We start from the raw sequence: 25,333 nt of genomic DNA, 5'->3' as shown, positions 1-25,333 counted from the left end.
CCTACACTTTTAGGTAGTACAGAATAACCAGAGAGGGCTAATGTTGGATATTTATTTTTCTACAGGCTGATTAGGCTCTGGTAAAATCCCAGTAGTTTGAGCTCTAGTAAGAAACTATTTCCTGAGGGCAGGCTTTGTTAAGAAAACCAGGATACTCTAGTATATTTCAATGGTTACTTTTTTCCCCTCTTTGTGCTGGAAGTATGAAGGGGATTCTTCTCCAATATTTACTGTGAGAACCTGGTAGAACTCCCAGAGGTAAAACTCACAGAAGTGTAGGCGATCTCTCATAACGGGGTGCCCCTGGAGTTTTTAACTCTTGGATTTATCCACAGTGAGTCTACAATAAATGGTCAATCACTAGTTCAGGTTTTCCTATCTACCCAGGTAGTTGTTCATGCAGGGGTTTCTGCTCACCTAAGTTGTAATCTTCTCTGTCTACCTGTCGCTCCAGCTTTAGCAGCAGTGGTTTGGCCTACGACCTCACTTACCTGATGAATCTAAGAAGTGTTGATTTTTCCATTTGTTCGGCTTTTCACTTGTTGTTAGCATGGGGTGGTGACTTCTAAGCTCCTTACATGCTGGACCAGAAACTGGAATTCTCTTTAGTGTATTGTTGTTCTTATTTCTTTCTTCTTTTCAGCAAAAAATGCAAACTAAAGTATAATAGTTTAACCAAAAAAAAAAAAAAAAAAGGAAACAAGCTCTTATTTCCTGCTGAGTTTGAGAGAAAGTATTATCAATTTGTGCTACCTGCACTGTCTCTCCTCATTCTTGCTTCCGGGCATAATAAGCCTCATAGCTTACAAGTTACAGGTGATCTTATTTATCTTATTGCAGCTCAACATTCCAGCTTAGCAGCACTTTAGAGTAAGTTCTGTGATGATTAATACTGAGTGTCCACTTGATTGGATTGAAGGGTGCAATATTTATCCTGGGCATGCCCGTGAGGGTGTTGCCAAAGGAGATTAACATTTGAGTCAGTGTGCTGGGGAAGACAGACCCAACTTTTGGGTGGGCACCATCTAATCAGCCACCAGCCAGTAGAAAGCAGGCCGAAAAACATGAAGTGATGAGATGGGCCTAGCCTCCCAGCCTATATCTTTCTCCCGTGCTGGATGTTTCCCGCCCTCGGACATTGAACTCCAGCTTCTTCAGTTTCGAGATGCGGACTGACTCTCCTCGCTCCTCAGCTTGCAGACAGCCTATTGTGGGACCTTGAGATCATGGAAGTTAATACTTAATAAACTCCCATATAGCCTATTAGTTCTGTCCCTCTAAGTGAACCTTAATACAAGTTCTTATGTTAAAGTCTATTAATTACATTAGACCTGAGGATATTTATTAAGCAATTTTGGTGTGCCAGGCACTGGACTAAGAAATAAGATAGTCTCAGTTATAAAGTCTTATTGCTGGTAAAGCTTTGCGTCTGACTATTCAATGCCCATGTTTCTTCTTATTGACTACTGAGTCTATTGACTTAAACTGTTTGTCCTGCCTACTGATACTTATGACTTCTAGTTCTTAAGTATTCCATTAATTACTAATTAATAGTCCCAGTTTCTTTACACCAAGCTGGGTATTTGTTATGTATGTCTTTAATTTTTAAAGCCTACCTAGGTTCTGACATTACTTTATTGTGACCATTCACTAAGATATATTCTGATCAGTAGTAATCCTGTGTTTGGCCACATCTGACTTACACTCCAAACAACAGAACTCCTGTATTTTTTATAATTTTAATTCCTTATTTAGCTCCAGTAAAGGTTGCCAAGTGCCTTATCTGATGAGGAAAATTGAAATGACTTCCCACTCCACCCTTGCTGATATGTGTAAAGAGTCAGACCATTCTTCTTGACAATGATTAATTCAAAGTGAGCAGGTCTTGGTGATTTGAAACCATCAACTCAGAAGTGGTTTGCTGGAAAATTTAGAGAAACAGTTTCCCACAGTTAAGAGAGAGTCATTGGAAGCCAGTCTTTGCTTATTTTTTTAATGGACAACTAGGAAAGATGTTGTCTGGATTGGTACTGGAAGCCCAGAGAACAATGATAAGAAGATAAAGATGAAGTGGACAAGAAGTCTGAGAGATGAAAAGAACGTGTGTCTGTGACATTGCTGAACCACTTCATCAGCCAAACCAAGGCCCCTTGATTGGGATTTTTCTTGTATGTGAACTCTTTGAACTTTTATATTGTTTATTTCAAATAGTCTTATGCATCAGAGTGAGATAATATGATAAGCAGAATAATCGTTCCCCAAAGATGTACATGTCCTAACCCCCAGAACCTGTGGATACATTATCTTACATGACGGTGAAGGCCTTGCAGATATATTACGTTTAAGAACCTGGGTATGGCAAGATTCGCCTCTATTATCTGGGTTAGCCCACTGTCATCACAAGTGTCCATGAAAGTGGGAGGAGTTAGCAGAGGTCAGTGGTGGGATGCGAGTAGGACTTGACCTGCTGTTATTGGCTTTAAAGATGGAGGAAAGAAGAAGAATCCAGACATGTAACTGACCTTTACAAGCTAGAAAATTCAAGGAGACAAATTCTCCCCTAGAGACTACAGACGGGAAAAGAGCCCTGCTGACACCTTTATTTTGACTTGTATTGGACTCCTGACCTACATAAATGAAAAACAATTTTCTATTTTATGCCACTAATTTTGTGATAATTTGCTATGGCAGCACAGGAAACCAATACCACAGAACAAAAACCACTGCAGGTATCAAGGAGCTGACCTGGTGCTCACAGGAAGAGCTCGATGTCCTGCTGAACACAATTTATCAGAACATCAACATTAGACAAGGCCATTCTGTGAGTGTGATAGATTGGAACAAACAAACAAAGACCATGCTATAATCATGTCTGAACACAGACAAAATTGTGAATCACATACCTAAGTCATAAAAGTGACTCACCATGCTCCTTATTCTGGTTAATATGTTACAGCTTCTCCTTTTTGAATTATTGTGTTAATTTTGCTTAGCCTTCGCTTCTAGATAAACTCAATTAAGATGTTCGAAAAATTGTACTTACTTCATGACAGTATGCTATTCATAGTAAAGTCATATTTCTTTAAATGTTCCCCCAAGTCACCTAAAACAAGCTTAAATCTGGTAACAAGTCCTTTCTTACACACTTACTGAAATGTCTCGCAATTGTTCATGAAAGTTGTTTTACCTTTCTGGAATAAAAAAAAAAAAAAAAAAAAAAAACTTGTTCAACTACAGGTGTGATCCTGGAGGATTTTGTCCAGAGTATATAGGCAAGATATATATATACATACACACACACACACATACATATATGCAATACATATGCATTTTAAAGCAAGTAGATTTTTTGGAATTTATTTTTATCCTATAATTAGAGGTCGAAAAAGTAACAATTCTGTTAACCAAACTTCATAAAGAATAGCAAGTTTTCTTGTACCTACTTTCTTCCACTCATGCCGATGCTAGTTTTGTATCACCAATGGTGAGTATGTTTGGAGTACACTAATCTAGTCTATGGATGTGTCCTTATCATGGGAAAAAAAACCCCTAAGAAACTGCACCTATGAGAAGCCACAGTTGTAACTCAAAAAGTGAAGACATGTTTAATCCTAAAGTTGAAGTAAATAAAGGTGCTAAAGGCAGCCAAATATCAAGGCCACTGGGCAAGAGTAAATGCTGTGGATGAGGTTTGATGTGGGTGTTGCATTTACTTTATTTGTTCAAGCTGAGAGAGAATTTACAAAGAGAGGTTGTATATCTGTGTGCCTGGTGATATGGTGCTCAATAAATGCTACTGGGATAAGCTCTACTGCTCAAGGATGTCAGGATGATGGCCTAAAATCCTACTGTGTGATATAGGTATCCATTGTAGAAGTCAGATATCCCTAAATTCTTATGAAAGTATTCATCAGTCCAGTAGAAAAGATTCTGACTGTGTAATACAAAAAGTAGATAATAGGCTACTAGTGCTGATTAATTGCAGTTCATATCTCACGTTTAATAAAGTGCCGGGCCGGGTGCGGTGGCTCACGCCTGTAATCCCAGCACTTTGGGAGGCCGAGGCGGGGGGATCACGAGGTCAGGAGATCGAGACCATCCTGGCTAACACGGTGAAACCCCGTCTCTACTAAAAATACAAAAAATGAGCCGGGCGTGGTGGCGGCGCCTGTGGTCCCAGCTCCTCGGGAGGCTGAGGCAGGAGAATGGCGGGAACCCGGGGGCGGAGCTTGCAGGGAGCCAAGATGGGGCCGCTCACTCCAGCCCGGGGGTACAGAGCGAAAGTCCGTCTCAGAAAACAAAACAAAACAAAAAAAGGAATGTGCCCTAAATGTTAACTAATTTGTATTTATCAGTAATATCAAATGTTAATACAATGTATGCATAGTTTTAAGAAAATGTGTAATACCTCAAATTCAGCTATTTTAAAGAAAAAGATCAAGAATAAACACATTTTGAAAAATATACAGTGGCTTGAACAGGACAGCCATTTATTTCAGTGACATACCAAGGGTAGGGGTGTATGAATGGTATGCCCTGGTGGGAAGAAGTAGTTTTCCTCACTGGCATTTTTTTTAAAGGCAGGTTGGATTTTAGTTGATTTTATTGTTTAGACATTCACTGCAAAATATGTACCCCCTTGTACCTACACTGAGTAGACTAAACCCAATGCTTACCCCGTCAGCATCTCACTGTCCATCTGTTTTGTGGAAAAGAGCCAAGGTAAATAGGCCAAGGTGGTGGGAGATTATGGCCCAATTCAGGGACTAAGTTTATTCCCATCTAGTTGCTTCTTCATCCCTTAGGGCGTTGTCATCTGCATGATAAAAGCTTGCTCTTAAATATAGTGCAGGTGGGAAACTAAAATGGTACAAACACTCTGGAAATTGTTCTGAGAGTTTTTATAATAGTTAAACATATTCTTCTCATAGTCCAGAAATTCTACATATTTATTTGGGAAAAGTGGAAACATATGTTTCTACAAAAATTTTAACAAGAATATAGTATAGTAGCTCTTCTCATTAGAGCCATAAACTAGAAACAACCCAAATTCCCATTAATAGGGGAATAGATAAAAATACTCAAGCAAATAAAAAAAGAACCTACTGAAACATGAAACAAGGATGAAAAAGTGACATAAGAAAATTTTAGAAGTAATGAAAATGTTCTACATCTCAATTGAGTGATAGTTAGATGGGTGTATATATTTTGTCAGAATGCTCCATTTAAAAGTTATACATTTTACACTACACAAAATATACCTCAAAAGCCAAAGCTAGATCATAGGCACATTATTGTTCTACCTTATGTAAACTAAAAAGAATGCAGGCAAGACCAAGCAATTTAAAACTTTTCATATATATTTAATTAAATGAAGTCATAAGGCCCCACTTAGCTACCAGGAAGTGTAGGAAGAGTTTCTCTAACTGGGGAACATATGTCCAGAGTGAACTTTATTATCTTGGAAAAAAAATGACAATTTTAGACAACTACAAAATCTAGTAACTATACATTTATATGTGTGTAGGTTTGTAAAATCCTCCATTGACTTTTTTTTGTTGTTAAAATAAGGGCAATTTGTTCTAAGAGACCAATAGCGATTCATTTTACCCTAAATAATAATTTGTATACTAACCACAAAATTTTATCTATTTAAAGCAAAGAAATTTCTAAATGCCTCATAAGTTAAACACTATGCCCTAGAGATCTTGTTAAAATAACATCTATTTAAGTTTTAGCTTGTTTCAACAACTTTAGCTACTATTGTTTTAATAGATATAGTTACCTTCCTTTACTTCATGGTGCCAGAATTCTGACATTTGCTACTTTTCAAAAGACTATGAAAATAATATTTATAGTGATTTGAGTTTAACTATGTTCAGGTAGGTATCCTAAATAACTCTAAAGTTTTGTCTTCAAAACTGGCAAGCTGAGTATCTACACTTGTGTGTAGCTTTTCCTTTGCACAATGGGAATTCTTTTATAAAACTGGCCTCTACTGTTTTTATAATATTTAGAGAAAATATAAAGAAAAAAGAGACTCAGAAAGTTTTGATAATTATGACTTTATTTTTATAATTTAAATGTATATTTCAGATAACCTCATTTTAATTTCATAACAATGAATGTTCATCCCTTTGTTGCTTTTTGCATTAGCTTATTGAAAGTTTCTTCTTCTGTGAGCTGTCGTCACTTCTTAGTCTTCCTTCCTTTCCCCAGTGCCTTGCAATCTGCCTTCTGTTTTGGTCACTCTAAATAAACTACTTTCCGTAAGTTGCCTGGGAAAACTCTTTTAAATCTAAAGCATGCTTTTTAGTAATTTTTCTTATTTCAGTTGTTAGCATTTAACATTTTTTAAAAATCTGTCTTTAGCTTCTTTTACTAGCACTCTTCCTTTCCTCCTAGCTATCAGAATCTTTCTGAAGATTCTTTCTTTGGCTTTCCCTTCAGTCTTTAAGTGTTGTAATTCTTTAGGATTTTATTTTTGGCCCATAGCCTTCTCTTATCCTCCACATGCCCCTGACTTTCTTTCTGATAGAAACGTGGTTGACCCCACATCATCACCCTTGACCAGTTCTTGACCACCATCATCTAATACAGATGTTTCAAACTATCCCAAGGTAATCTTAAATCTAAACTAGTTTTCTTCATGTATTTGTTATCCATGCTAATTACATAATTTTCTCCTAAGTGTATCAACTAAAAGTCTTGAAATATCAACCCTTATTTAACCTCTAATCAAGATCTACCTAAAAAACTACCTTTTTTTTTAGCTGCTCGCTGTTCTCATTACCTCTGTGCTATTTGAGGCCCTATTATTTTGTTTAGATTATTGCAACAACATCCTGTTCTGTACTCCCCAGTTTATTCCTCAGAGTATTAGAGCTATCTTTCTAAGATACAAGTATAATCTATCACAATTCTTAAAGCTGTTACTCAAAGATTATACATTTTAGGAAAATATACACATGTAGTCATGTTTATTTGATTAAGATTAATAAGAGAAACAGGTCAATAATGCCACAAGAGTCATTAAACTCCTGTATCTATTGTCCTGGCAACACTTGAACATATTTCTTTTTGGATTGAAGGCTGCACCGTCAACCATGAAGACATTGACAGGCAATGTGCCTCTTGACCCCATGTAAGAATGCTTCTGATCTGTGCAGCCTGACAGAGAAGAGAGAAAAAAAGGTCAACATCAAAACTTCTGAACTGTACTTATTGGATTTATAAAACACTCAGCATCAGTAAACCTGAGCTTCAGCAATGGGTAAGCAAATTTCTCTTTTTGAAGAAGACAGCAAAACTCAGAGACTAGGTCACAAGAGAGTTTGAGGCTAGCCAGAGGTTATGTGTTAAGTATCTTACGTGTGTGTGTGTGTGTGTGTGTGTCTGTGTCTGTGTGTGTGTGTGTGTGTTACGGGTTATATATTATCGAGTAATCATATATAAGAACATATAACCTGGCATCTGGCACACAGTAGGATCTCCGGAAGTACTTACAGATCAGAATCTGAACAGGAAAATGAAAAATGGTGATCTTCTGTTTTCATTTCATTTCATGCAGCCATGCATAAAAGGGATCTGGTTAACTCATTTCAGAAAAGAATTCCAGCTCTGGGAAACTCTTGAATCATTAGGCTGTAATTGTCTTCAGAAGCCTGTGAAAATAAGCCAGAAACCACTGTACACTGGCAAGTAATGTCTCCCTTATAGGGCACAGAAGATGATGTGCATGAAAGTGTGAACTAAGGTGTAGGGTCAGTTAAATGCTATAAATTTTACATCAGCTAAACCTCAAGTACGAAGCAGCTCTGACAGACAGATTTAGATGATGAAAACAGCATTTTATCAGAATAGAGAACAGTGCTCTACTTGTGCTAATACTTCCTAGATTGGTAACAATAGGCAAGTCTTGTTTTTCCACCACATTTCACTTTTCACGTCGTGAAGTGTGGATAGAAATGGAGTTCTTTTAAGATCCAATGAGATAGGAATAGGAAAACATGCTTTGGAAAACTTTGGAAAAAGGAATGACTGTGAACTTGTCCCATGTATAACAGTAAAGCTTGCATGTCTTTAAGGTGATTAGTATTGCAGAGATGATTTATAATCCTTTGGGTGTATACCCAGTAGTGGGATGGCTGGGTCATATGGTACTTCTAGTTCTAGATCATTGAGGAATCGCCATACTGTTTTCCACAATGGTTGAACTAGTTTACAATCCCACCAACAGTGTAAAAGTGTTCCTATTTCTCCACATCCTCTCCAGTACCTGTTGTTTCCTGACTTTTTAATGATCGCCATTCTAACTGGTGTGAGATGGTATCTCATTGTGGTTTTGATTTGCATTTCTCTGATGGCCAGTGATGATGAGCATTTTTTCATTGTCTGTTGGCTGTATGAATGTCCTCTTTTGAGAAATGTCTGTTCATATCCTTTGTCCACTTTTTGATAGGGTTGTTTGTTTTTTTCTTGTAAATTTGATTGAGTTCTTTGTAGGTTCTGGATATTAGCCCTTTGTCAGATGAGTAGATTGCAAAACTTTTCTCCCATTCTGTAAGTTGCCTGTTCACTCTGATGGTAGTTTCTTTTGCTGTGCAGAAGCTCTTTAGTTTAATTAGATCCCATTTGTCAATTTTGGCTTTTGTTGCCGTTGCTTTTGGTGTTTTAGACATGAAGTCCTTGCCCATGCCTATGTCCTGAATGGTATTACCTAGGTTTTCTTCTAGGGTTTTTATGGTATTAGGTCTAACACTTAAGTCTCTAATCCATCTTGAATTAATTTTCGTATAAGGAGTAAGGAAAGGATCCAGTTTCAGCTTTCTACTTATGGCTAGCCAATAAATCATGCTGCTATAAAGACACATGCACACGTATGTTATTGCGGCACTATTCACAATAGCAAAGACTTGGAATCAACCCAAATGTCCATCAGTGACAGGCTGGATTAAGAAAATGTGGCACATATACACCATGGAATACTATGCAGCCATAAAAAAGGATGAGTTTGTGTCCTTTGCAGGGACATGGATGTAGCTGGAAACCATCATTCTCAGCAAACTATCGCGAGAACAGAAAACCAAACACCACATGTTCTCACTCATAGGTGGGAACTGAGCAATGAGATCACTTGGACATGGGAAGGGGAACATCACACACTGGGGCCTATCACGGGGAGGGCTGAGGGGGGAGGTATTGCACTGGGAGTTATACCTGATGTAAATGACGAGTTGATGGGTGCAGCACACCAACATGGCACAAGTATACATATGTAACAAACCTGCATGTTATGCACATGTACCCTAGAACTTAAAGTATAAACAACAACAACAACAAAAAGTAATGCAGAGATGAAAGTTGCTATGGAATTCTGCACTTTAAACAAAAGATACTCTGTGATTTGATGAGCAACAAAGAAAATCAAAGTGTTAGCACATTCACCTGTAGGCAGGGAGGTAGCGGGTAAAGTCTTTACTATACTAACAATAAGCTTAAAATAATTGCCTAATAACAATGCCTATAGTTTGAACCTATCATAGTAGCTGTTTGCAGTTTCATAAGTAGATGACCATTATTTCCTTCAAATGTTACATTACCACCTACATTTACAATGAACTGAAATCTTAAAACACAGCCAGATCACGGTGACCAAAGAAGGGAAGACTGAAGTTCTTCTGGGTAAGCTCTGCTGTGTATGTTCAGAGTCTTGACAGTGAGCTGGATAATGAAAGGCATGCTGAAGCCCAGCAGAAAAGTCACAGCATGATGGGAGCCATGGCACTGTGCAGATGAGTGTCATGGGAAGCAAATAGCAATACACCTTTTCTTCAACAAGAAAGGCAATGATGGGCCAGTCACAGTGGCTCATGCCTGTAATCCCAGCACTTCGGGAGGCCCAGATGGGCAAAACACTTGAGGCCAGGAGTTTGAGACCAGCCTGGCCAACATGGCAAAACGCTGTCTCTACTAAAAATACAAAAGTTAGCCAGGTGTGGTGGCGCATGCCTGTGATCCTAACTACTTGGGAGGCTGAGGCAGGAGAATCACTGGAACCTGGGAGGTGAAGTTTGCGGTGAGCTGAGATCGTGCCTTTGCACTCCTGCCTGGGTGACAGGGTAGTGAGCCGCTATCTCAAAAACAAAACAAAACAAAACAAAAAGAAAAGCAGCATCTGCTGGCATTGAAATTATTGGAAATTTGGCATATATCCATTGTGTCCTGTTGAGTGCATTTAGGAGAAGAACCTCTCCATTTTTACACATGTTTAGTTCTCCACATGGTTGTAACATTAGGAAGGCAGCCTGTCACAAAGAAAGCAATAGGCCCAAAGCAAAAAAATTCATGTTTATACAAAAATAGAACAGTCTTACTTTGTGTTTTATTTTTCCATTTATACCCCCAGGTGGGTATCAAGTATCTATCATCTAACATACTTATCTTCTAATGTTATATGTTGAAATGAGTAGATAATCTCAAATTTTGATCAATAGAAAATTGGATCAAGATCTTGACTGTAACGGGAGTTGGACTGAGATTTTGGCTGTTAATATTTTCTTCATGCAAATTAGATCTTAGAAAAAAACACTCAAAAACTTAGCATTCAAATATATTTCATAAAATATGCCATAAGATATGTTTAAAGGGTGTTTGAAGAACTTGGAATGTATACCAGAAATGTATGCAAAGTCAAGGATCAATTGTTTTATTTTAGGTAAGAACTAATGTGGTTCTAACCTTTTGAACCATTCTGCAAAAATGTGTCAACACAATACTAAGATTCTGCCATGCATGAGTTTCAGATTAAATTTGAATTGTATATACCTCTAAGCTCCCTCTTATGATAAAAATTATGCTTTCAAACTTTTGTCCCAGCTATTTGGTAGTGAGAGTGTTGCAGGATAAATAATATGTTGTAAAAACACTGAAATCCCTGGTATCTGTACTTCCTGACTGATTTCAATTATTTTCAAATTCCCCCAAATGCAAATTATTTCTTGCTTTATAGATAGTCTAACACCTCACTCTCGAACTCCAGCATCACCCCAAATTGTAGCATACCACTCTAAAATAAACTTTCCTTGTCACAGGTCTTTTTATTAATGGCACTTCAGTTTAAATTGCAGTTAAAACTAAGTGCTATAGCAATTATCTGGGCGATAACTTGAATTTACTGCAGCTTTTCTTCATTTGGTAACCTTTCAGCACATACAATAGATGGATGGCAAATCTGGTCAATTAAAATTGAGACAATTTTTGTTTTTTTGCCTTTTTATAACTGAAATAGACTTTGCTTGAAAGAGGAATGCTAGCCTTAATTCCTGCCATTGCTTACTCAGGACATAGCAAATCAAATTTCAAAGAAAAAACATAGGGTATAGTGAAAGTTTCCAGTTTTCAGTGTGGACTGGACCTGTGCCTTCTGTAAGCAGGTGTGGCTCTATGCAGGGCTTCTTCCAGCAGAATGTGTGTTTCTACAGCTGCTGGTCTTTCACACCTGTGAAATGGTTCCAACATTGCTAAAGTTTGTTCTAAAAGAGTAAATGAACACAATGATCAAATATCGTCCACCACATAAATCTTTCTTTATTCATTCTCAATGTGGTAATATCTCAAAAACTCTCTTGGAGAGCAAATTCCCAAGCAGAAAAACTTGGCTGTGAGAATTTTCTTTATGGTTAAAAATTTATTTATTTAAAAATGTTTAGTTTTATCATTTTTGGATTGAAGTTAAGAAAATTTGTAGAACCAATTTGCCAGATTATTCCTACGTTTTCTAGACAAGGCATAAAACAGAGGTTCCCTGATTCAAAGGTATTCTCCTCCTTATGTGAGGAATCATAGTATGTTGTAATGTTTTGGAAGCACTAACACTTTTCTAATTCAAACGTATGTTTTCAAAGATGACAAAAGTGAGTCCTGGTTAGAATGAGTGACGTGGCGGTCAGTTTCATACAGACAGCTTAGACTGAAACTTCGTCCTCTATGCCAGCTGCCTCTCTAATGAGTGTAATTTAGGTTAATAATCTCCTTGTTTTAAAATAAAAATAATTATAGGGGTAGTTGAGCCTATCAGCCAGTCATTCTCTAATATGAATGAATTTAAATTGTTTTCTTCTCAAATGATATCAGTTGCAGAAATGAGAAGACTAGCAAGCACATTCCACGTGAGGACAGGGTTGTTGGATCTTCAACAGAGAAAGCAGTGTCGAAAGTCAGAGGAAGGGAAAAAGGTTGGAGTCTAAAATCTGTCCTCTCTCAGTCCATACGGATATCTACATCTGAATCTATCCATCTAAATCTATAGATAAAACATTGGCAACATTGCAGAATAGGTCCGTATCTATCTATCTAGATAGATCGATCTAAAAAGGAAGGGGCCAGCCGAGGACACCCAACACAAACTTAATCTATTTTGCAATTTTGCCAAAGGCTCTGATGGAAAACATATTTTCTGTTGAATCTTATATGTCAAATTGCTTTAACCACATGCTTGTCTTATAATGATACTATACAATACTAAAAAACACATTGTCCTTCTTAGGAAAGGGTTTGGGGAGGCAGGCGCCGTCGCTCACACCTGTAATCCCAGCACTTTGGGAGGCTGAAGTGGGTGGATCACTTGAGGTCAGGAGTTCAAGACCACCCTTGCCAACACAGCAAAACCCTGTCTCTACTGAAAATACAAAAATTAGCTGGCCGTGATGGTGTATGCCTGTAATCCTAGCAACTCAGGAGGCTGAGGCCAGAGAATAGCTGAGCCTGGGAGGCAGAGGCTGCAGCGAGCCGAGATTGCACAACTGCACTCTATCCTGGGTGACAGAGCAAGACTCCATCTCAGGAATAATAATTAAAAAAAAAAAGGATTTGGGAGAGAGAGGTATAGACAGAATTAGGAAAAAAATGAGAGTTCATGACACATGGACACAGGGAGGGGGGAACAACACACATCGGGTCCTGTTGGGGAGTGGGTGTTAAAGGGAGGGAGAGCATTAGGACCAATACCTAATGCTGGGGGACTTAAAACCTAGATAATGGGTTGATAGGTGCAGCAAACGACCATGGCACATGTATACCTATGTAACAAACCCACATATTCTGCACATGCATCCTGGAACTTAAAACAAAACAAAGAGAGTTCATGGTGGCTACGGTTGAATGGGTAGGGAGGATTGGGGATGGCAGTAGAGAAGTACTACGTATGTGGTGGGGCTCAGAACACAATACCTCCGATGTGGTGCTTTGGCATGCTGAGTGCTTTGAGTTGAAGAAGATTGAAAGGACCTCAGAAGCAAGAATTTCTCTCTCATCTTTTCCCCGCCTCCTTTTGTCTTGTCCTTTCTCCCATTAAGTAGGTTGTAGAAACTAGAATTCCCCTTTCTCAAGGGGAGTCATAAAAAACTAGAACTCTTTTCTTCCAAAGCAAACCATAAAACCAGGAGAGGTCACTCTCTGCCCTACCGCCCTTGAATACTTTCGTTATTATAAGGCCACGTGACCCTCATTACTCATTTCAGAAGAGTCCTGTCCCGTGCTTGGGTAACGAATACTACACAGGCCAAGAAGAATCTGAACAAATAGGGCTTGCTGAGTTTCCCTCAGTTTATCATCATTAGAGCATATACTTTTTGTCCAGCCACATATCTACATAGCTGTCCTTCCTTCATGAAACCTAAGCATTAAAATAGTTTTCCCTGGATCTTTGGGTCTTCATTTCTAAAGGCTTTGGTGGCATACAAAACTTTATTAAGTCAATTTGTTTTGGTTTCTTCTGGATAACCTGTCTTTTCTTATCTGAGTGTCTACCATGACTTTTGTAATGGGAGAAAAATATCCCTTTATTATATACCTATATGTAATAGCAGACCCTGAATTTTGGCATGTCTACATCTCATAAAAATCTTAACAGAGCAGTTTAGAACAGTATTTTTCTTTGCATGCTATATTGAACAATTAGTATTAATTACTAGCCAATTAATAAGTAACACAGAATCTGCTACAAAAGTTAAATAAAATTCATAAATTGAGTTTGGCTCAAATATTCCTGTAGTGGAGAAAAATGTTTTCTGAGAACTCCAAATATTTACCAAAGCCCTGATCTGTCTGCTTGTTGGTTTTAATTTTCAAAACCTATTTAGTCTCCAATGTAGATACAACCACAGATAAGATTTTTTTAACTTAAAGGATTGTTTGTGACTATTTGTGTTTATGTTAGTGTCTAAAGAAATAACTTCCTACCTATGTCAGTTAGCATGTGTTTGACTGTAAGTAGCAGAAAGTCAGATGAATGGTAACTGATGTTAAAAGTTTTGACTTATTCAAAACAGCCATTTAATTACTTAATAAATAAGGCCATGGTTGGCAGTCCAAAGCAGGCCTCTCTATTCATCTACTCCTCTATGCTGGCCATGTAGGCCTTTTGGGCTTGCGCTCATCTCTCTCCTTATAAATAAAAGATGGTGACTCTGGCTCATGACATCAACATTTCATCCATAGGTGGCAAGTAGGAAGCAAAACTTTTCTGGAAATGAAAAGTCTCCTAAATGATTTCCTCTTGAATATTGTTTGCCACAACTAGGTATATCTCCAACTCTAGACCCATCACAGGCTAGCAGCATAGGGCCATAGTACTGATGGTTTTAGTCTAATTGTAAACCATTCTCTGAAACTGGTCAAAGTTAGGTTCTACCTGCTTCAAAATTAGGATGTTAGTAGAGAAGAAGACAGAGGTAGATACAACCGTTTATTAAGCCATGACAGTATTTACCATATTATTACTGAAAGGAAAAAATGTAGTAGTCATGGTAGGAAGTTTACTGTGCTTTGAAACAAATAGAATTAAAATAAATGTATTAACGTTTGTAGTTTAAATTCAATTAAGCAATATTGATTTATCAGCAGATTGGTTTCGACATAGATAAATTATTAGAATATATAAAAATGTAAAAACAATTTGAAGGCTGGCACTGCCTAAATATTTTATGCATCTTCAGGGATAGTTGATTGTAGTCTTGTGTATAAATAATTTAAATATTTGTACACAAAAACAGCCTAGAATTAAACGGTGCAAGAATTACAAAGAAGGGAAAGAGAGATGTGTTGTAACTATTGTAAGAAATCATGCCTCCCAGCTGTGGACCTGGAGGTAGGGGTGGGGAGAGGTGCAGCAAAGAAACAAATTACAACAAACTTGTTGATTTAAAACAACACAAGTTGATTTTCTTCCAGTTTTATAGAACAGAAATCTCATTTAGATCTCACTGGGAGAAAATCAGCATATTATCAGGACTTTGTTCCATCCTGGGGGCTCTAGGGGTGATACGGTTGGGCTCTGTGTCCCTGCCCGAATCTCATCTCGAATTATAATCCTCACATTCCACGGGAGGGGCCTAGTGGGAGGTGATTGAATCATAGGAGTGAACTGCCTTTTTGCTGTTCTCATGATAGCAAGTGATTTCTCATGATATCTGGTTGTTTGAAAGTGTGTGGCATTTCCCCCTTTGTTCTCTCTCTCTCCCATGCTCCACGTGGTAAGATATGCTTCTGTCTTTATTGTAAGTTTCCTGAGGCCTCGCAGTTATGCTTCCTGTTAAACCTGTAGAACTGTGAGTCGTTTAAACCTCTTTTCTTTGTAAATTACCCAATCTTAGTTCTTTATAGCAGTGTGAGAATAGACTGATTTATGGGGAAAGTCTGTTTTCTTGCCTCTTTCAGGTTTTAGGGGTTGCATTCCTTGGTTGGTATCCTTCCTCCTCTGTCTTCAAAGCAAGCAATGGCAGGTTGAGTAATTTTCATATCACATCTCTCTGACATTTCTTCCATAATCACATTCCCCTCTCTGGCCACAAGTGAGAATAGTTCTTCAATTCTTCAATCAGACCTGTCTGATTAGATAGGGTCCACTCGTGTAATCCAAGGTGATCTTGCCTGTCTCATGATCCTTAATGTTCGGTACAGAATCTCCATTCCTGTGTAAGGTAACATATGCACAGGTCCAGGGATTCAGGCATGGATATATTGGGGGAATAGCGGAGTGGGGGTGGACACTATTCTGCCCAGCACAAGTGACATTTTTTTTTTCTAATCTCAAGGAAAAAAATATTTACTGTTATTAGTCAATTTTCACGCTGCTGATAAAGACGTACCTGAGACTGGGCAGTTTAAAAAAGAAGGAAGTTTATTAGCTTCACAGGTCCACATGGCTGAGGAGGCCTCACAACCATGGCAGAAGGTGAAAGGCACATCTCACATGGCAGCAGACAAGAGAGTGAGGAAGAAGCAAAAGCAGAAACCCCTTAAAAAACCATCAGATCCCATGAGACTTATTTACTACCATGAGAACAATGTGGGGGAAACTGCCCCCCATAACTCAATTATCTCCCTCCAGGTCTCTCTCACAACACGTGGGAATTATGAGAGGACAATTCAAGATGAAAGTTGGGAGGGAACACTCAACCAAACCATATCATTCTGCCCCGGCCCCTCCTAAATTTCATGTCTTCATATTTCAAAACCAATCCTGCCTTCCAAACAGTCTCCCAGAGTCTTAACTCATTTCAGCATTAACTCACAGTCCAAAGTCTCATCTGACACAAGGCAAGTCCCTTCTGCCCTTTAGCCTGTAAAATCAAAAGCAAGTTAGTTACTTCTTAGATGCAATGGGGGTGCAGGCATTGGGTAAATACAGCCATTCCAAATGGGAGAAACTGGCCAAAACAAATGAGCTTCAGGTACCATGCAAGTCTGAAATCCAGCAGGGCAGTCAAATATTAAAGTTCCCAAATGATCTGCTTTGACTCCATGTCTCATATCCCGATCATGCTGATGCGAGAGGTGGGTTCCCATGTTCTTGAGCAGCTCCAGCCCTGTGGTTTTGCTGGATACAGTTTCCCTCCTGGCTTCTTTCATGGGCTGACACTGAGTGTCTGCAGCTTTTCCGGGCGCAAGGTGCCAAATGGTGGTGGGTCTGCCATTCTGTGGCCTGGAGGACAGTAACCCTCTTCTCACAGCTCCACGAGGCGTGGCCCCAACAGGGACGCTGTGTTGGGGCTCTGACCCCACATTTCCCTTCGGCACTGCCCTCACAGAGGTTCTCCGTGCAGCAAACTTCTGCCTGGGCATCCAGGCATTTCCATGCATCCTCTGAAATCTAGGCAGAGGTTCTCAAACCTCAGTTCTTGACTTCTGTGCACTCACAGGCTCAACACCATGTGGAAGCTGCCAAGACTTGGGGCTTCCACCCTCTGAATAAACAGCCCAAGCTGTACCTTGACCCCTTTTAGTCACAGCTGTGGAGGCTGGAATGCAGGGCACCAAGTCTCTAGACTGTACACAGCAGAGGTATCCTGGGCACCACCCACAAAACCATATTTCCCTCATAGGCTTCCAGACCTGTGATGTGAGGGGCTTCCATGAAGATCTCTAACATGCCCTGGAACCATTTTCCTCATGGTCTTGGGGATTAACATTTGGCTCCTCATTTCTTACACAAATTTCTGCAGCTGGCTTGAATTTTTCCTCAGAAAATGGGATATTATTTTCTATTGCATTATTAGGCTGCAAATTTTCTGAACTTTTCTGCTCTGCTTTCCTTACAAAACTGAATGACTTTAACAGCATCCAAGTCACTTCCTGAATGCTTTGCTGCTTAGAAAATTCTTCTGCCAGAGACCCTAAATCATCTACCTCAAATTCAAATTTCCACAAATCTCTAGGACAAGGGCAAAATGCCACCAGTCTCTTTGCTAAAACATAATGAGTCACCTTTGGTCCAGTTCCCAACAAGTTCCTCATTTCCATCTGAGAACATCTCAGCCTGGACAGCATTTTGGTCAAAGCTATTCAACAAATATCCAGGAAGTTTCAAAATTTCCCACATTTTCCTGTCTTCTTCTGAGCCCTCCCATCTGTTCCAAACTCTGCCTATTACCCAGTTTCAAAGTTGCTTCCACATTTCAGGTATCTTTTCATCAGTGCCCCACTTTACTGGTACCAATTTTCTGTATTAGTCCATTTTCACAACTGCTGATAAAGACATACCCAAGACTGGGTAATTAACAAAAGAAAGAGGTTTAATGGACTTAGGTTTCATGGGGCTGGGGAGACCTCACAATCATGGCGCATGAAAGGCACATCTCATGTCGAGGCAGACGAGAGAAGAGAACTAGTACAGGGAAACTCTCCTTTTTCAAACCATCAGCTCTCGTGAGACTTATTCACTGTCATGAGAACAGCAGGGGCAAGATCTGCCCCCATGATTCAATTACCTCCCACTGGATTCCTCTTGCAACACCTGGGAATTCAAGATGAGATTTGGGTGGGGACAGAGCCAAACCATATCACTGTTCCATTCTGAAATGATGATTTTTAAAAGTGTGCTTTATTATTTTGCCTTTATAATCTGAAAAATATTTCATAATTTAAAAATAAATCTTATTAGATGCATTTAAGTTTGAAATAAAAAAAAAATTTTCCTCCTGCTATGAATTATACCAGTATTTTATACACACATATACATACACAAACCATACAGACATACACCACGCACGTACATACTCCCTACCTTCACCTTCCACTCACGCCCCTCATCACATATAAAATTTAAGGGCATAGATGAGGTGGAACTTTATTTCTAAATGTTTGATATGTTTTATGTCTTCTAGGCATTTATCCTTCATAGTAAGTCAGAATTCTGCTGTTGCCCAAATAAACAGAAGTGACTGTTCTATTGTTAGAAATTGGAATCAAATAAAACATTAACCGTAAATCACCTCTGCCTTGCCAAATCAGGCCACTTGACACATTCCAACAGATAACAAGTCACACCCCATTGTGTGAGTTTAGTCTGCCATTTGGAGACACAGGAATTTCCTCATGTCTTTTTTCAGATAGTTTATCTTCAGAATTTGTTGGTCTGAATACTTCTAGCCTTATACTTCTAGGGAAAAAAAGAAAAAACATTTCAAATAATACAACACCAGAGAATAAGAAACATCATCATGCATTTTGTTTTAGATGAGGTTTTCCTTTTATTTATTTATTTTTAATTTTTTCTTTCTAAAATGTGACCAGAAGAGATAGAGTTTTGTTTTTAAAAGTAGATGATTCCTGAGACAATAAATGTTTTTATTAAGAATATTTCAGAACTAAGATTTGTTTGATTAGATTTTCATATAAGACATAAGTGGAGTTAATTTATCATGCTGTATAGTTAATGATTATTTGCTATATGTAATTGTTGGTTAGAGATAAATTCATATAGATTAAGTTTAGTATTTTAACTAATAAGTTTGGATAAACATTCTTTATGCCTTTTCTTTAGTTAAATCTCTACTAAATATAGTAAGCTGATACGGTTTCTTGCCTTTACATCTTGGTCAAAAACCACCTTGTCCCCAGAATATGCACTTTTCAATAAATGGGAAACTGGGAAAATGATTAAAGTGCCAAACTAAACTGAAGTAATGAGCTTCTAGTTCGGAGAGTGGCTCAGAGGGTAAGATTTATTTCAAGCTTGGGAGAAGATAATTTGGAGTCACTTTTACTAAGTAATTTATATCAGAATTACTAGGAGGGAGAGTTTGTTAAGCATCCAATATGTTTTACGCCTGGTTTCAATATACATAGTTTTAATAGCATTTGTCCCTCTAGTGACAAGTTCATGACAGAAGAAATGCCACATGAGTGGTAAATTGTCTCAAATGAAGGATGTCAAAATTACATTCATCCTGACTTGTGTAGGCCTCTCTTTTCATTAAATGATGAACACTCTTTCTTCTCCGCTGGAATCTGGGTGAGCCCTGGGACTTGCTTTGACCAGTAGGACATGGTGAAAGCGATTCTGTGCCAGTTCTGAATCTGGGCTTTCAGAGGACTGTTAGCTTCTGGTTTCATTCTGTCGGAATCCAGCTCCCATGCTGTGAGGAAGCAAATCTAAGCTAGTGGCGAGAGAGAGGCCATGCAGAAGACAACCTGAGGCCTAGCTGAGAACCAGCACCAGCTCTGAGACATGGGAACCAGGGCTTCCTGGACATCCAGACTTCTGGCTACACCATACCTGGCTAAAGGCAGCTGCATGACTAACTCCAGCCAATACCGCATGGAAAGAACCCTGAAGCTGGACCCAGCAATCCACAAAGAAAAACAAAACAAAAAACCATTGTTTTAGGTAACTGTTTGGGGAGTGCTTAGTTACAAAGTAATATATAATTAATGTAACTAACCTATATAGTGGCAGCAATTTTCATTCTTATCACCGAGCCCCCTACCAAAAATAGACAAAAATATTTTAAGAAAGCAAAACCTTAAAGATTCTTAGGCTGTTTAGCCAAAACATCTGTTATTGTGCTATTCTCTTTGTCTCTTTTTATTCATGTCAAACCCAATTCTCTATTTTTGTGATTATTAACAATTTATATTATGGCTTATAGATTAGAAATTTGAGTTTTTTTTTTTTCTGGTGACATGCTTAAATTATTCAAAGACTGAATAAATTTAAATACTGAAGCAAATTTTCCCGAAAACTGCATTTGAAACGTAGTGACTAAATAAGAAGGTCTAAGAATTCGCAAATAAAATCTCACTCTGAGACTAAAACAGGCAACAAGCAACTTACAGTTTTAAAAAGGTGGGCAGGGGACGCTTAAGTTAGCAGCGCATACCGTAAGAGATGATTTACAAATGGGTTCATAGTAGGGACCTGGAGTATGCCTTTGCCTGATCCAGGTGACCAGGGTTGTAGCCTCAAGTAGTCATGTCTGGAATGTGATTGATGTAAAAGAAAATTGCAAGCTATTCAATCGTGTCATACCTTGCTTGACTTGACATAATGGTGCTTGTGGGCACTCGAAAAGAAAAACACTGCAGAGCATGAATTCTCCTTGTTTTCCCAACACTGTGCAGGAAAAGCAGTGCTCTTATTCAAGGGGCCAAAGTTCTTCACATAGAAAAATTCCTAGAGTGGAGGGCAATCCATCAATTCACAAAGCTTCATGCTTATACCCTGTGAGGTCGTCCAACTTTGTTCAAATTTTAGTTTCGCCAGTCTCATGACATACTATCAAAACTGAATGGACTGGTCCACTAGCAGGGAGCTGTTTGTATACACAATTGGCCCTGCTTTTGGGAAAGGGAAATATTTTTATTATAAATAACTCTAAGCCATTGAATTTACTGGGTACGATTTGCCCATAAAATGCCTCATGATGAGGGAAGAATAGTAGAGCCAACATTGAGGCACAGATGTAGTGAGCATAGTCAACGAAGACCAATGGCTAAAATAAATGGTTTACTCCCATATCCAGGTTATAAATAAAATCTGTGGCTGAGCAAAACCATAATTTGATATATTTCATAGAGTGCTGGGGTCTCATATAAGTAGTCAATAACATAAATGTTAAATCTATAATTACCAAAATTCTAGAGTATACACTGACATCTGATTGATAAAAGGCATGATTTTAAAATTGATTAGTGTTTCTTAATTTTGAACATCATCAAATGTATGTTTATAAAATCAAATTATACTGGATTGGGAATATTAATAGGCCTTAATACTACCAATTGCCATCACCCTTATCTGACCAAACATCCAGTTGACATCTCTGTCTGCCTCTGTCCCGCTTCCCCACATATCTTTCAAAACTGGTATGAGCATAATAAAAGAAAAGTTTGACTTTTCTGAACTTCTATGCCCTACTTACCTATGTCTGAGAAGTGAGAGTGGGTGAGCTGAAAACCATTTGTTTAAGTCACATGAAGTAAATTAAAATGCATTGGACTACACTTGGGTCAATCAAGTAATGGCATCAGCTTTAAGTGAGAGAGGGTTTAATGAGATTTCACAATGTTTTGGTGGCCAGTTATGAGCAATTAAATATTATGGTTATGCTAAAAATTGACAGATTTGATTGGTTGCATATTGGGTGATTGTATACCCTAATTTGCCTGGCACAGGTCTGGTTTACATCTGCTATTCCAGCATAATCTTTAGTAATGCTCTTTTTTGCTTTTGAAAATGTCCTGTGTTTGAGTAGATAAATTTGATGATCACTCTTGTTTTAGAAAAGTTGGAAAATAGGTAAAGAGTGGATTAAAGTAGGTGGTAACAGCAAGTTATTGGTTTATCTTTCATCTATGTTAGAAAGTCATGCATGTGTTATGTTGAGTTAAATATCTTAAACAACTTAAGTCAGACTGTTTTCTAGGAACCCAACTACTCATCAGCTCATATTTCCTCCCAGTCAGTGTTTACCCCATCAACACCTTCCCCTAGACACTTCTACGTTCTTGAAAATGCAAGGTGTTCAGACCTCTGGTTTAAAGGCAGTACAGTCTAATACTGAATACTGAATAATAAAATAAGGGTTTCTTAACCTCTCACTGTATTAGACATAGGGCAGGGAGATGGAAAGAAACCAACTAGTAAGTGAAAAAATTCCAAAGAACCTTCTCTCCTCCCCCAAAACATGTAAAATCAGAATTTATACATTAGGTAACAGCATACTAATTTAAATTTCAAATTGTGGATAGTTGCAGGAATTCAAATTAAAGGCAGTACTTATTTGTAATACAAACTTACCCTACATAATCATTTTTCATTGCATTTTCAAAGTAATTATATTAACATTTCATTCTGCCCCAGCTTCAGTTTGTAGGTGGTAGCATGTTGAAGGAATGGTGAAGCATTTTATGTGAGAACATGAATTCTGGAACCACAAGGCTCTGGTTCAAGTTTCAGCTCTGCTACTTCTTGATGTATATCCTTGGACAAGTCATTAATCTCTGTATGCCTTGACTTCCTCACCTATAAAATGGAAATAATAGAACTACTGCACAGATTTGTTATAAACGATCATTTAATATTTGTAAAAGGTTTAGAAGATTGCTTAGCATGTAACATATATGACAGTCACTCTTTGTCCATGGGGAATATGTTTCAAGACACACAGTAGATGCTTGAAACTGCAAATAGTACTGAACTCTATGTAAACAGTCATGTACCACGTAACAATGTCTTGGTCGATGATGTACCACATATACAACAGCAGTCCCATCAGATTATAATGAAACTGAAAAATTCTTCTCACCTAGTGGTGCTGTAGCCATTGTAATGTCATAAGGTGATGCATTACTCACTTGTTTGTGGGTAATAAATCACATCACACTATGCATCTATTATACATGCAGTGCATATATACAGTAGATAATATTTGATAAACAATTATGTTACTGGTTTATGTATTTACTATACTTTATTGTTACTTTAGGGTATACTCTTTCTACGTATTTTTTAAAAAGTTAACATAAAACAGCCTCAGGCAGGTTCTTCAAGAAGTATTTTAGAAGAGGCACTGTTGTTGTAGGAGATGACAGCTCCATGTGTGTTATTGCCCCTGAAGACCTTCCAGTGGGACAAGATGTAGAGGTGGAAGACAGTGATATTGATGATCCTGACCCTACGCAGGCCAAGACTAATGTGTGTGTTTGTGTTTTAGTTTTTAACAACAACAACAAAGAGTTTAAAAAGTAAAATAAGCAAAATAGCAAAAAGCTTATAGAATAAAGATATAAAAATATTTGTGTATAGCTGTACAATGTGTTTTAAGATAAGTGTTATTACAAAAAAGTAGAAAAGTTAAAAAAGAGATGAAAATGTTTATAAAGCAAAAAGTCATAGTAAGCTAAGGTTAATTTATTATTATTTTTATTAGTTTAGTGTAGCCTAAGTATTTATGAAGTCTATAATAGTGCAATGTCCTAGGCGTTCACATTCACTTACCATTTACTCACTGACTCACCCAGAGAAACTTCCAGCCCTGCAACTCCATTCCTGGCAAGTGCCATATACAGGTGTACCACCTTTATCTTTTATATTTTATTATTACTGTACCTTTAAAGTTATTTAGCTATCTGTAGATACACAAATACTTAAGTACACTCTGTGATGTTCAAACAGTGATGCATTTCTCAGGACCTACCTGAATCATTAAGGGATGCCATGAATGTACTATTTTTTTTCATTTAATAACAAAGATGGCTACTAAGAAGTGACTAAGGGGAATAAGTAGTGTGGACAGTGAGAATGTGCATGACAAAGGGATGATTCATGTCCCAGGCAGGAAGGAGCAGGATGGCATGAGATTTTGTCACGTTGCTTAGAATGATGTATAATTTAAAATTTATAAATTGTTTTTGAAACTTTGTGTTCAATGTTTTGGGCCATGGTTGACCATGGTAACTGGTCAAGCCAAATCAAGAAAAAGAGGAATGACTGTACTAGAGACTGTTAAACAATAAAAAAGCAAGCATTTTCCTTTAGACTGGCAGTGTGACTGCCTGAAATTGGTTTTTGAGTGACACACATGTTATGGTTTAAGAAATACCCAGACAGCTGGTAAAACATTATGTCTGGATGTGTCTATGAGGGTGTCTCTGGACAAGATTAGCATTTAAACCAGTAGACTGAGTGATATGATTAGGCCTTGTGTCCCCACCCAAATCTCATCTTGACTTATAATCCCCATAATCCCCACCTGTTGAGGGAGAGACCGGGTGGGGTGTGACTGGATCATGGAGTTGGTTTCCCCCATGCTGTTCTCATGATAATGAGTGAGTTCTCATGAGATCTGATGGTTTTATAAGAGTCTGACAGTTTCTCCTTCATACACTTGCTCTCTGTCTTGCCTGCTGCCATGTAAGACATGCCTCTTCCCCTTCTGCCATGATTGTAAGTTTCCTGAGGCCTTCCCAGTTTAATTAACTGTGAGCCAAATGAACCTCTTTCCTTTATAAATTACCCAGTCTCAGGAATTTCTTTATAGCAGTGTGAAAACAGGCTAACACACTGAGTAAAGAAAATCCACCCTGCCCACTGATGTGGGCAGGCATTGTCCAATTCATTGAGGGCTTGTCTAGAACAAAGTCAGGGGAAGGGCAAATTCATTCTCTCTTCTGGAGCTCCGAGATTCATTTTCTCTTGCTCCCAGACATCAAAGCTCCAAGTTCTTGGCACATCAGACTCCAGGGCTTAAACCAGCAGCCCCCTTTGATTCTCAGGCCTTTGTCCTCAGAGTGAGAGTTATACTATTCACTGCCCTGGTTCTCAGGCTTTCAACTCAAGCTGAATTATACCACTGATTTTCCTTGTCCTAGGGCTTGATGATGGAACCTCATATCTAGATATGGTACTGGTTTTATTTTTCTGAAGAGCCATAATATACATGTTTCTTCTTTTATCTCATTTTGATAAGTTATTGGTCTTAGTATCACTTATCTAATGTAATAGCAAGAAGAAATCTACTAAAAGTGAGAATTGTTTTCTCTCTAATCA

This window comes from Chlorocebus sabaeus, chromosome 22 (assembly GCF_047675955.1).
Source record: "Chlorocebus sabaeus isolate Y175 chromosome 22, mChlSab1.0.hap1, whole genome shotgun sequence".
In the NCBI taxonomy this organism is placed as follows: Eukaryota; Metazoa; Chordata; class Mammalia; order Primates; family Cercopithecidae; genus Chlorocebus; species Chlorocebus sabaeus.
Note: the sequence above shows the minus strand (reverse complement) of the source record.